Source organism: Oryctolagus cuniculus, chromosome 5, assembly GCF_964237555.1.
Source record: "Oryctolagus cuniculus chromosome 5, mOryCun1.1, whole genome shotgun sequence".
Taxonomy (NCBI): Eukaryota; Metazoa; Chordata; class Mammalia; order Lagomorpha; family Leporidae; genus Oryctolagus; species Oryctolagus cuniculus.
The window spans coordinates 68006948-68020999 of record NC_091436.1 but is presented as its reverse complement, the minus strand read 5'-3'; positions in this window follow the sequence as shown (position 1 = coordinate 68020999).

Genomic DNA, 14052 nt, shown 5'->3' with positions numbered 1-14052 from the left:
TCATTTTTCCTATTGAAATTTAAGTAATGAGAATGTAACCTTGAGGGGGCCAGCACTGTAGAACAGCGAGTTAAAGCCCTGGCTTGAAGCACTGGCATCCCATGTGGACGCTAGTTCTAGTCCCAGCTGCTCCTCTTCCGATCCAGCTCTCTGGTATGGGATGGGATAGCAGTAGAAGATGGCCCAAGTCCTTGGGCCCCTGCACCCCCATAGAAGACCTGGAAGAAGCTCCTGGCTCCTGGCTTCAGATAGGCACAGCTCCGGCTGTTGTGGCCATCTGGGGAGTGAACCAGCAGATGGAAGACCTCTCTCTCTATCTCTACCTCTCTCTGTAACTCTATCCTTAAAATAAATAAAATAAATATTTTAAAAAAGAGAATGTGTCGTTGAAAGCTGTTGCATTAATGTATCTATGTAATATACATTCATGTATTGCAAAACCAATGCACTGTTCTGAAGATAAGATTTCTAGCACTTTTATTTTGCATTTCAAAAATTTAATCTATACTGTAATGCATATGTCAAAATATAGCATCTATACTCCTTATTACAACTATTTAATTGCTTATTTAATACCCAAAACTTAATTTACATTTTAATTTGGAGAAAAAAACGCTCAAAATTTTATACATGGAAATTCCATATAAACTACTTGAATTATATGCACACTTTGTACTTGAAATAGGATGTGGTAGTCCATAATATGTAACACTATGTATTTGGTAGATCAAATTGTTTAAAATCAAAACACTCTAGCTTAGTAAATGCTATCCATGTGTCTTAACTCTTTTACAAGTGAAGAGATAATGTGTTTTAGAAAGAGAGAAAAATAATTCTGATAGTTCATTTTTTAGAGCTTAGAGAGTAGAATTATGGAACACCATTGAGGGAAATATATAAAATACTGCATCAAAAAGATGATGCTAACGATGCATATTTGCATCTGGTATTGTTGTAAAATAAATTTAGATGAATAAAACAAGAATTTAGTATTTGTCATGGATTCTTTGCTTTATCTCAGCCCTAAGGAGAACTGTTCAGTTATATATTCTTACCTATTTTCTCTCCTATTTAGAATTGCTTTTCTTAGCAAACATTTCAGTAAGTTTTATGCATGAGAAAACCAAGCATGTCTGAAATTGATAAAGGTTGTGAAGAGCTATATAACAGCTAAACAGAATTTCTGTAAGTATATTTTAATGTAAATCTTATCAACCAAATGTCAGAATCACTCCAGTGATATTCATACTACTGCAACATGCTTGCTCTAGAAATGAGCAAGCTGTTCACCAGAGATTCCAACTTTAAGCAGAGGTAGAAAATGTATTTGTTTTGCGTATTTCCTGATAAACAAAGCAATTCCTTTTGTATTCCATGTTTAAATAAAGGTGGATGGTACACATCTGATAACAGTAAAGTTAGACTAGGAAGAGAAAATGCTTATAGTTATTTTTCAAAGAAAAAAAATTGCTTCTTGAAGAAGTTTATAAACAAATTTCCTTCTCATTCCTTTTGGATGCCACATTTTATCCTCTGTAATACAGATATAAAATGCATCATCCCAAATAGTGCTGTGTGTTTGTGTGTGTGTTTCCTCTTGGTTTTGTTTCTCTGCAATCCAGGTAAAAATAGAATTTTGCTTTTTGTTTCCACTAGTAATTCATAGTTTGATTATGTTGTTATTAGAGAGTGGTATTTATAATGTTCTTATTTCATTGAAATTATTCTTGCTTTCTTTGTGATCAAAATTTTCTAAATATGTTGTGGGCACTAGAGAAAGAAGACACTTTCACTTTATTTTTTTTAAGATTTTCTTATTTATTTGAAAGTCAGAGTTATACAGAGAGAGAGGAGAGGCAAAGAGAGTGAGAGAGGTTTTTTCCATCTGCTGATTCATTTCCCATATGACCACAATGGCCAGAACTGTGCCAATCCAAAACCAGGGGCCAGGAGCTTCTTCCTGGTCTCCCATGTGGTTGCAGAGGTCCCAAGGACTTGGGCCATCCTCTACTGATCTTCCAGGCCATAACAGAGAACTTGATCAGAAGTGGAGCAGCTGGACTCGAACCAAAATCTGGAAAATGGAATTGAAAGATGTTTATTCTAAAGCAAAATTTCTCTGAGACCTAGGCCTATTTTCTAATAATATGCATTTCCCATAGACATTTTGAAGACCTATCATACAATATAGCAAACTGTTTGATTTAAATTAAAGTTGACTATATTACTCAATCTTTTTAATAGTTTCTTATGAACAACATCAATAAGATTTCTGAATAGGAAATTCCAGCATTCATTACTTGGCAAAAACATCAATTCAAGCAACTATTCACAGGCAAAAAAGTTTTTATAAGAACTAAGGATTCTAGGTAAGACCCAGACATCTGGGTCCAAGACAAAGATAAGAAAAGATGAGTCGACAACTCTAGAAGAGCAGGTTTTTTTTTTTTTTTTTTTCCCATGTTATCCTTCACTTAACCATAGACCTCATGGCACAGAAGAAGATAGCCTCTAACTATGCAAAATAAAAGTAGTTGAGCACTGGACCCCCAAACCAAGCTTATCTTAAAGCCCAGACCCAGGCCCAGCAGTCCCTGACTCAGGGTGCCCCTGTGACTGGAATGCCAAGCCTCCTCTAAAGCAGTAGAGATTCAGAAATCCTAGATCCTAGGCCTGTACAGGACACTTGATCTCCAGACTACCCTTCCACCTGGCAATTCTCAGTGATCCCAGGCTCTAGACTGTTCTCTGTGCCAGACTAGCCTCAACCACTTCAGACTCTGATGTCCACAGCATCAAGACAAGCTCAGTGGCCCTGGTTTCTGGACTGTCCCCACTGCCATGAGTACAAGGCATGCTGCAGTATATATCTGACCCTCTTCTGCCTCAAACTCTATTTTCCAGTCAGTGTCATCGGACTAGACACTAGGCTGGCCTCTGTAGGTGAAGGCTGCGGGTTCTCCAAGCACAGGTTCTTCCCTGAGAACTTGAGCTCCGGGTTGATTTCTACTGATCTAGATTCCTGAGTATCAAATGTCCAGTCCTTCTCCTGCAGGCCCAGGACAAAGGCCTAACCATCAGATACTTTTTATTTATTTATTTATTTATTTTTGACAGGCAGAGTTAGTGAGAGAGAGAGAGAGAGAGAGGGAGAGAGAAAGGTCTTCCTTCCATTGGTTCACTCCCCTAAACGCCACCACTGCCGGCCCTGCCCCAATCCGAAGCCAGGTGCCAGGTGCTTCCTCCTGGTCTCCCATGCAGGTGCAGGGCCCAAGCACTTGGGCCATCCTCCACTGCCTTCCCGGGCCACAGCAGAGAGCTGGACTGGAAGAGGAGCAACCAGGACAGAATCCAACACCCCAACTGGGACTAGAACCAGGGGTGCCGGCGCCACAGGCGGAGGATTAGCCAAGTGAGCTGCGAGCCAGTCAATCAGATACTAACACCTCTCTGACCTCATAAAGTGAGTCTCCATGCACGATCTTGTTGCCTAGAATCAAGAAAAGTTTCCATGCCCATCCCAATGTTTCGTTTCAAAATCTACCACACTATAAAGTCAATCACTTGGACCTAGACTTCAGGTCAACTGCCACAGCGGCAAGCATTATGTTTACCCTAATGGACACAGGATCCAGGCCTAAAGATTCTATAATTAAATACATCTCAGTGAATCCAAACTTCAAGTCCAAATCCAGATTTAAGTAGATCCAGAGTTAGCCACCTACTAACCTGGCAACAATTCAGCCTTCTGATGGACTCTAGCATCAAGTCCACCATGTCAAATTGTTTAGAATCTCTAGATGGGAGGACTGGTAGTAAGTATTTATTTTTCAAAAGTGCAAATATTAAGACAACAAGAATCATGAAAAACCAAAATCTAACACCATCTAATGAATTATAATCTCCATGGTAGCTGACTGAGAAGAAATGCAGAAAAACAAACTCATTGACAAAGATTTCAAAATAATTACTCAGGGAAGTTCAGGGAATGTCAAGAAAACACTGAGAAACAATTCAATGAAATTAGGAAAACAATGAATGATCCAATAAAATTTAGCAATGAGATTGAAATTATTTTAAAAGAAGATATAGATAAATTTCTGCAGGTAAGAACTACCATGAATGGAGTGAAAATGCAATAGAGTATGAATGACAAGGTTGATAAAACAGAAGAAACAATTTTTTGATATTAGATAGACTAATTGATGATAAATGTTAAGAAAAAAATGAAAAGCAATGAGAAGAAATGAAAGAAGCTAATGAAGTTTGTGGGATATCATTTAAGGAGAAAATGTTGGATTTACAGAGTTTTGTGAAGTACAAGAGAACACAAACACTATAAATTTTATTCAGGGGCCTTTGTTGCAGCATCATGGGTAAATACACTGCCTGAGTCCTAGCTGCTTCACTTCTAATCCAGCCCTCTGTTAATGAACCAAGGAAAGAGCAGAGGATGGACCAAGTCCTTGGGCCCCTGCACCCATGTGGGAGACCTGGATGAAGTTCCTGGCTCATGGCGGCTTCAGGCATTGCAGCCTTTTGAGAAGTGAACCAGTAGGTGAAAGATTTGCTCGCTCTCTCTCTCTCTCTCCGTGTGTGGGTGTGTGATTCTGCATTTCAAATAAATAAAAATTTTATTTAAAGAAATAAACACTGAAATATTTTAAAATTTGGATAAAGACCTGAATATAACCCTACCATTCAACCCAGCCATCCCACTCCTTGGAATTTACCCAAAGGACATGAAATTGGCAAACAAAAAAGCAGTCTGCACATTAATGTTTATTGCAGCTCAATTCACAATAGCTAAGACCTGGAACCAACCCAAATGCCCATCAACAGTAGACTGGATAAAGAAATTATGGGACATGTACTCTATAGAATACTATACAGCAGTCAAAAATAAAGAAACCCGGTCATTTGCAACAAGATGGAGGAATTTGGAAAACATCATGCTGAGTGAATTAAGCCAGTCCCAAAGGGAAAAATATCATACGTTCTCCCTGATTGGCGACAACTAACTGAGCACCAAAGGGGAAACTTGTTGAAGTGAAATGGACACTATGAGAAACAGTGACTTGATCAGCTCTTGTCCTGTCGGTTGATGTACAATGTAATACTTTATCCATTTTAGTATTTTGTTTTGGTTCTAGTACCATTGGTTGAACTCTGTAATTAACACACAATTATTCTTAGGTGTTTAAATTTTAACTGAAAAGTGATCCCTGTTAGGAATTTGGAAAACATTATGCTGAGTGAAATAAGCCAATCCCAAAGGGACAAATACCACTTGTTCTCCTTGATAGGTGACAACTAACTGAGCATCAAAAAGGAAACCTGTTAAAGTGAAATGAACACTATGAGAAACGGTGACTTGATCAGCCCTCACCCTGACTGTTGTTAATATGTTATCCCTCTTCGTATTTTTTTTTGTTTGTTCTACTTAATACCTTTGGTTGAATACTGTAATCAATACACAATTCATGTTAAGTGCTGAAACTTAACTGAAAAGTGATCGCTGTTAAATATACGAGTGGGAATAAGAGAGGGAAGAGATGTGCAATTCGGGACATGCTCAAGCTGACTTACCTCAAACGGTAGAGTTAGAAACATACCAGGGGATTCGAATTCAATCCCATCGAGGTGGCATGTACTAATGCCATCTCACTAGTCCCAGTGATCAATTTCTGTTCACAATTGATCGTAATGATAGGACTAAGAACCAAAGGGATCACATAAACAAGAATAGTGTCTGCAAATACTAGCTGATAGAATAAAAAAGGGAGAGAATGATCCAACATGGGAAGTGAGATACACAGCAGACCCATAGAATGGCAAATGTCCTAACAGCACTCTGGCCTCAGAATCAGCCCTTAAGGCATGCAGATCTCGCTGAAAAGCCCATGAGAGTATTTCAGGTCTGGAAAGCCAAGACACTCTGGGAAAAAAAAAAAAAAGAAACACCTAAATGAAAGATCTCCATGAGTGAGATCCCAGTGGAAACAATGGGTCATCAAAGAAGGAGGTACCTTTCTCTGAAGGGAGGAGAGAACTTCCACTTTGACCATGGCCTTGTCTAAATATGATCAGAGTCAGTGAACTCACGGGGCTTCCATAGCCTTGGCAGCTCATGACAAGAGCCTAGGGTGATTACTGAGTCTATAAACAAGAGTGTCAATTTGTTAAGTCAACAACAGGAGTCACTGTGCACTTATTCCTCATGTAGGATCTTTGTCCTTAGTGTGCTGTACATTGAGATTTAATGCTATAACTAGTACTCAAACAGTATTTTTCACTTTATGTTTCTGTGTGGGAGCAAACTGTTGAAATCTTTACTTAATGTATGCTAAACTGATCTTCTGTATATAAAGAGAATCGAAAATGAATCTTGATGTGAATGGAAGGGGAGAGGGAGTTGATAAGGGGAGGGTTGCGGGTGGGAGGGACTTTATGGGGGGGAAGCCATTGTAATCCATATTCTGTACTTTGGAAATTTATATTCATTAAATAAAAGTTAAAAAAATTAAAAAAAAGATTTAAATCTGTAAGCACATTAATTACTAAGCTCCAATACAACTCATTCTAAATAAGACTGTAACATTACATACTACATAGAGTAGCATTCAGTAAGGAGACATGTTATACTCATGAAAGATATGAGCCATAATACCATAACCTGAAATGTTGAGATACAGAAAAAATAAAATCCTGAAACCTAAAATTCCAAAATTCAATCTGATAGAATAAAATCCTGAATAACAAAAATTTAAAAGCCAAGATATCTTAAACCAAAATTGCCATGGGGAAAAGACAACTATAAAAAGAAGTAGAAAGTTGAATTCTGGGGGATTGGCCATACGATAAAATAATGGTTAAGCTTCAGATTAATAATGAATTATTTGGGGCCAGCGCTGTGGCATAGCAGGTAAAGTCACTGCCTGTGGTGCCGGCATCCCTTTTGGGCGCTGGTTCAAGTCCTGACTGTTCCAGTTATGATCCAGCTCTACTATGGCCTGGGAAAGCAATGGAAGATGGACCAATTCCTTGGGCCCCGACACCCACGTGGGAAGACTTGGAGTATGCTCCAGGCTGCTGGCTTCAGGTCAGCACAGCTACGGCTATGGTGGCCAGATAAGGAGATAAGGAGTGAGCCAGCAGATGGAAGACCTCTCTCTCTCTCTCTCTCTCTCTCTCTATTTGCCTCTTCCTCTCTCTCTGTGTGACTCTGCCTTTCAAATAAATAAATAAATCTTTTAAAAATCATGCATTATTTGTCTACATGGACATTATGCCCTGATTTTGAAATTCTATGCCTTTTAAGGAATAATAGTTGCATTTGACTAAAGAAACTAGTGAATTTACTCACTAGTTAATAATCATATGGGGGTGGGCATTTGGTCTAGTAGTTCAGACACTGATTAAGATATTTGCATCTCACTTGAAATTCTTGGGATACATAATTCTTCTGACTACAGGTTCCTATAAAAGCAAACCAGTGAGATAGGCGTGATGATGAGCCAAGGAATTGGGTTTAAACCACACATGTGGGGGTTTTGGGTTGAGTTCCCAAATCATGATTTTAATTGCCAACCTGGCCAAGGTGTGGTGCAAGCATTTGGGAAACTGAACCTTTCAAGCATTTGGAAAGTGAATCAAAAGGGGATGGGATGGCATGAGATGGGATCTCTCTCCCATTCCTTCTCTCTCTCTCCATCTCCCTTTCCTCCCTCCCCCTCTTTTGATTCCCTCCCCTTCTCTCCCTTCTTCCTCTCTTCCCCCTCCCTTGCTCTCCCTCTCTGCTTAACTAATTAATTAATTTATTTTCAAAAACGCATACACACAAATCCTTATGTGGATGGTAGGATTAGAAGGCTGTTATATAATAGGGTAGCTATTCATTCACCTCTACAGCTCCTGTCATATTTGTGGTCTGTATATGATTTCATCCAGAATGAATCGCTGAGTCTCAAAAACAACACAGAAACACAGCAGAGGAGATGGGAAAATGTAACAGAGAGCGCTCATGTTGGTGTACATGAAATCACAGAAGAAGGACTAAACAAAGTGCAGTGCCACATAGAAAATGAGTGTGAATACATTCTCCAAAGAAAGCTGTCCTCTAAAAGAGAAAAAATAAGTTATTTGTAAGGATGCAAGATTTCAAATTGAAATTAATGATCAGAAAAGTTGCATGGCACTTACAAAATACCTCTATACAATTTCCCACATTCTAGCCTCCGTAGTACAAATATTGGCATGAATTAGAATTTATTTTCTCTAAGATGTCTACAAATTTTGAAGAAACTTTATACAAAAAAAGAAGAAAATACATCTTATATCCTATCACTATCTGGAGTCTCAATATATTTTCTTTTTTACAATTTTTATTTATTAATATAAGAGAACATATTTCATGAATTTCACAGGTATGATTACAGGAGATGACATCACTTTCCTCCCTCATTCCATACTCATTCCTTTCTTTAAATTCTTTTAATTTACTGTGATAACATATTTACAAGTTACTTAATAGTTTTAGATTCAAAGTCCCTCTGAACAAGGAGCTCTACAAATAAAAACAAAGACCACTGTTGCGCAGGAATACAGAGAAGGGTTATAAATAAAAAACAAATAATAACAGTTCAGTTTAATTCTTACACTTGTTTGTATTTTATTTTAACTATCACCTATCAGAGATACCATGCTATTTGTTTTGGGGGGGTTTGGCTTATTTTACTAAGCATAATTATCTCCAGGTGCATCCATTTTGTTGCAAAAGATAGAATTTCATTCTTTTTGTGGCTAGTAGTCAATCATGTATGTATACCACATTTTCTTAATCTAGTCACCAGCTGATTCCATGCTTAGCTATTGGTGAATTTAGCTGTTATAAACATTGGGGTACAGGTAACTTTCATAGGTCAATTTAATTTCCTTTAGGTAAATTACTAGGAGTGGCATGACTGTGTCATATGGGACAAACATCATCAGATTTCTGAAGAATCTCCAGACTGTCTTTCATAATGGTTATAAGTATACATTCCCACCAACTGTGGTGAACTCACAGTGCAGGAAAATCACAGACTATGATTCCACAGTTTAAGTGCTGAGCTCTCTGCAAGATCCCTACCCTGTGTTCAGGCAGTTCTGAGACTCAGGAATTGGGTGATTTCTCCAAGACCGAGCCACATCCCACACACTATCAGTTTCCTGGTGTATATATAGAAACATAGCAATAGGATTCCCACAGCCATAGGATGCAGACCTACATTAGTCTAGGGATACAGAGGATCCGATCTCTACCTTGGTAAGTTTCTGTCCACAGGGATAGCTGCCTATTCCCAGGGCCAACCTCCTGCATGACAGAAGACTATTGGTACTCTGCCTCAGCAAACTGAGTCTGCTGCTTTGGTCGTGACATGGGAGGGAAGCATATTCCTTCACTTCCTGTATCAAAGTGGGCACCCTGCACCCTGCCCATTCTCCAGGTGGGGCTCAAAGTCAGTGGGGACCACAGAGTTTTGTCTCAAATTCCTCCAGTGCCAGGTGGGCCTCCGCAGCCTCCAGTCACCTTGCTCTGGGAAGATAGTGTTTCCCCAACCACCTGCTAGATGCCTTAGTGGATGGGGAAGGGAAACAGCACATCCGTACTCCCTAGAGGTAGGTATGCGCCCTGACCTTGCCAGCTCTCTAAGCCCGATTCAGAGTCAGTGGGAGCACAGTGCTTTCCCTCAGACATGATCGCCAGTTGCACGCCTGCTGATGGAGACTACTCTGGCCGCACTCATGTAAGATGGAAACTCCCCCCCAGCCCCCAGCCACAAGAGTTGTCGTAGTGTCCTGCGAGCTGCTGCATGTTCGGACATTGTCTTCACAGCTCCATGGAGTCCCTTTTCTTTTCCGTATGCTTTCCACTGAAAAATTTCCTCCAGCCGTCTCCTAGAAAAGCAGTCATCTCTTGCTCTTCCTGTGTCTTCCTATGGTCCAAATATTCACAATTTTTCCATTTTCAGCCATCTTGTATCGCCTGTACTAAAATGTTTTCATAGGTGAAAATTTCTTTTTAGTTTGTCTGTTTGACTTTAGTTTTTTCAACTGTTTTAAAATTTCATCATTTTTATTCTTTTTATAGTTTCTGTGCATTTCATCTTTGAATCATTTTAAATACTGTAGGTATAAATTGTATAGAGTTCCATTTATGTTGGGCATTTTATGAAAATGATACTCAGCAAAGTACATAACCACACTGATGTCATGTGTAAACATTGTGTGTGTAACATCATTGAAACCTCCTCAATAAGTAAAGTGATGGGATCAGTGTTGTGGTGTATCAGGGAAAGCTGCTGCCTGCGATTGGACATCCCATGTTGGGCACAGATTTGTGTCCTGGCTGCTCCACTTCCAATCCAGCTCCCTGGAAAAAACAGCAGATGTCCAAGTGCTTGGATCTCTGCCACCATTATCAGAGGCTCAGAGGAAGCTCCAGGCTCCTGGCTTTGGCCTGGCCAGGCCATTGCTGTTGTGACAATCTGGGGAGTGAACTAGTGGATGGAAGACCTCTCTCTGTGTCTCCCTCTCTCTGCAGCTCTGACTTTCAAATAAATACATAAATATTTAAAAAAAATAAATGTCTTTTTGGTACATGGCATTAATGGTAGATAAAATTTTTTGGGATATTGGTTCTTTGAGGACCCATCATGTTGTTTCACTGATTTTGCCAAAAGACTGACTACCAGTCACAGGATTTCAGAAGAGTGTTGCTATAAAGCAGAATATACACAATTACAAACCATAGTGGCTTGTGTTTATACATTTTTTATTGTTGAACTCTTCAAGAATATGCTTCTTGTACTCGAGTGTTATATTTGTGCAAATATCATTCTTGTAACAGTACTTTTGGAGCTGGCACTGTGGCATAGAAAAGGTTAAGTCTCTGTTTGTACTGCCAGCATCCTATATAGGTGCTGCTGTTTAGGATGTTCCACTTCCAATCCAACTAGTTGCTAATGCACCTGGGAAGGAAGTGGAAGATGGCCCAAATGCTTGGGGCCCTGCACCCACAAGGGACACCTGGAAGAATCTCCTGGTTCTTGGCTTGGGATGGAACAGCTCTTGCCACTGAGGCCATTTGGTGAATGAACCAATGGAGGGAAGATTCTCCCAACTCTCTCTCTCTCTCTCTCTGTCTCTCCTTCCCTCTATGTATATCTGCCTTTCAAATAAATCTTTTTTTTTTTAATTTTTATTTATTTATTTTTTGACAGGCAGAGTGGACAGTGAGAGAGAGAGACAGAGAGAAAGGTCTTCCTTTGCCGTTGGTTCACCCTCCAATGGCCGCCGCGGCCGGCGCGCTGCGGCCGGCGCACCGCGCTGATCCGATGGCAGGAGCCAGGAGCCAGGTGCTTTTCCTGGTCTCCCATGGGGTGCAGGGCCCAAGCACCTGGGCCATCCTCCACTGCACTCCCTGGCCACAGCAGAGGGCTGGCCTGGAAGAGGGGCAACCGGGACAGAATCCGGCGCCCCGACCGGGACTAGAACCCGGTGTGCCGGCGCAGCTAGGCGGAGGATTAGCCTAGTGAGCCGCGGCGCCGGCCCTCAAATAAATCTTTAAAAAAACAGTGTCTCATAAAATGTTCTGCTGTGACTTCATAATTTCCTAAAATAAACCCTTTTTAATGTTTAAATGACTGCTATATAATTTATTACTATTTCTTTATTTTATAATTTTTTCAGTATTTTGCAAGCATGTAAAATTTTATATATGTATCAGTTATGATGTGATGTCTTAATAGGTGTGTAGATAATGCAGTGTCCAATCAAAGTAAACATATTTATCTTCTTAAGTATTTAGCATTATTTTAGGAAAAACATTAACAATTCTCCCTCTAGAATTCTTCAAAGAAACAGGGTAATTTCATTATTTACAATCATACTACTATACAATAAAATATCAGAAATTCCCTGTTCACGTCTAACCACATGTTAGCACCAGTTAATCAGTCGATCCTCGTCCTTCCCCCATGCTCCTCTCCCTGGCCTCTGGTAACTCCCACCATGCACTTAACTTCTGTGAGGAAAATGTGCTTAAATTGAAGAATGAGCATCATCTCATCTTTCTGTGCTTTTTTATTTCATGTGACAAAGTAACTACCTGTTCCAAGGATGTTGTTAAAGATCATCTGCTTATAGGTATGTGGACTTCTTTCTAAAGTGTGGATTCTTTTCCCCTGATGTATGTGCCTGTTTTTAGCCAATACTGTGCTGTTTTATTACTGTAGTTTTAACATATTTTATGGTCAGATGATGTGACACATCCTGGTTTTTGCTTTTTTAAAGAAATGTATTAATATATTAGATTCTCAGGGTCACTGTAAATGTATGATAATTACTACAATTTTATTTATTTCTGCTGCAATTGTTATTTTTCACATTCTGCTGATTTTGTTTTGTTCTTGTGATTCCAGGTCTTCAAGATGCACCATTAGATCAATGATTTTTAGACTTTTTTTTTTCATTGTAAGTACTTAACGCTATCAACTTCCCTCTTAATACTGTTTTTGCTCTATCTCACAGGTTTTGGTATGTTGTATTTTAATTTTCAGTTTTTTAAAGAAAGTTTTTAATTTACTTTTTATTTTCTGCAATCACCTGTTAATTATTCAGTAACATGTTGTTGAATTTCCATGCATTTGTGAATGGTCTGCTATTCTTTTTGTTTCCATTTTTCTTCCTTTGTAGTCATGAAAGGATACATGGTATGATTTCAATATTTTTAAATTTACTGAGATTTGATTTGTGGATTGTATATGATCTATGCTAGAGAATCTTATGTATACTGATGAGAAAAATGTCTATTCTGTAGCATTTGGGGGCAATGTTCTGCTAAGCCCATTTATTCTGTTAAGCCCATTTATTCGGTAGTATGGTTCAACTCAGATGTATCTACATTTGTTTTCTGTCTTGATGATCTGTCCATTGAAGATAAGGGGGTGTTGAAGTCCCCTTTATTGTTATATTGGAGTTTATCTCTCCTTTTAGGTCTAATAATATTTGCTGTATATATATATGGATGGTCTTATATTGCTGAATATTTACTTATGATTGTTGTAACTTCAAGCTGAACCAATCATTTTATATGAGATGGGCCAGTTAGCTAGATTAGGATCAAGGAGCTGGAAGTCAAAAGCCACCACCCTTGCCCCTTGTAATTCTATTTTATTACTTATTGGATTCCCTGTTTCATCCAGGACCTGGAGGAAAGCCATGCAAATAACTATTCCCATTCCAATCTCATCAAAAGAGACTACAACTGGAAAACACTTTCTTGCTCTGCTGGCCAGTACTGGAGGAGGTAGTGAGTTACCCACTCACTATCTCTCCCCAGCCCTTTTCTCCTTTTGGCCCACTCCCCACCTATACACATGTTTGTGTGTTTGCTTTCTCATCTTCTCCGTTCCAAAATTTGTATTTATGAAATGAATGAAGTTTGTATGCCTTAAATTAAAGGTTTCTAGGTAAAAAAAAATAAGAAAAAAAGATTTCTTTTGTTCTGTAAAAGACATAGTTACAAAGAGAAGGACACACACACACACACACACACACAGATTGAGAGAGAGAGAGAGAGAGAGAGAGAGAGAAAGAGAGGAGAGATCTTCCATCTGTTGATTTACTCCCCAGTTGGCCACAGTGGCTAGAACTGGGCAAGGCCAAAGGCAGGAACCAGGAAGTTCATCTTGGTCCCCAACATGGGTGGAGATGACCTAGGTATCTGAACCAACGGCTGCTGCTTCTGCTTTCCCAGGTGCATTAGCAGGAAGCTTGGCCAGTAGTACTGCTGCTATGACCTGAACTGATGCCTCAGATGGGTGGCCAGCATGGTAGGCAGTGACTTAATCCATTATGCCACATGCCAATACTGCTTTCTCACCTTCTAAATCAAGTCTACTTTATATATACCAGCATTAAGAAATCTTTCTTTATGCCTCACAACTTTCTGTAATAAAAATTAAACCCCACCTCACCCACATCACTTATATGAATATGTAATATCCT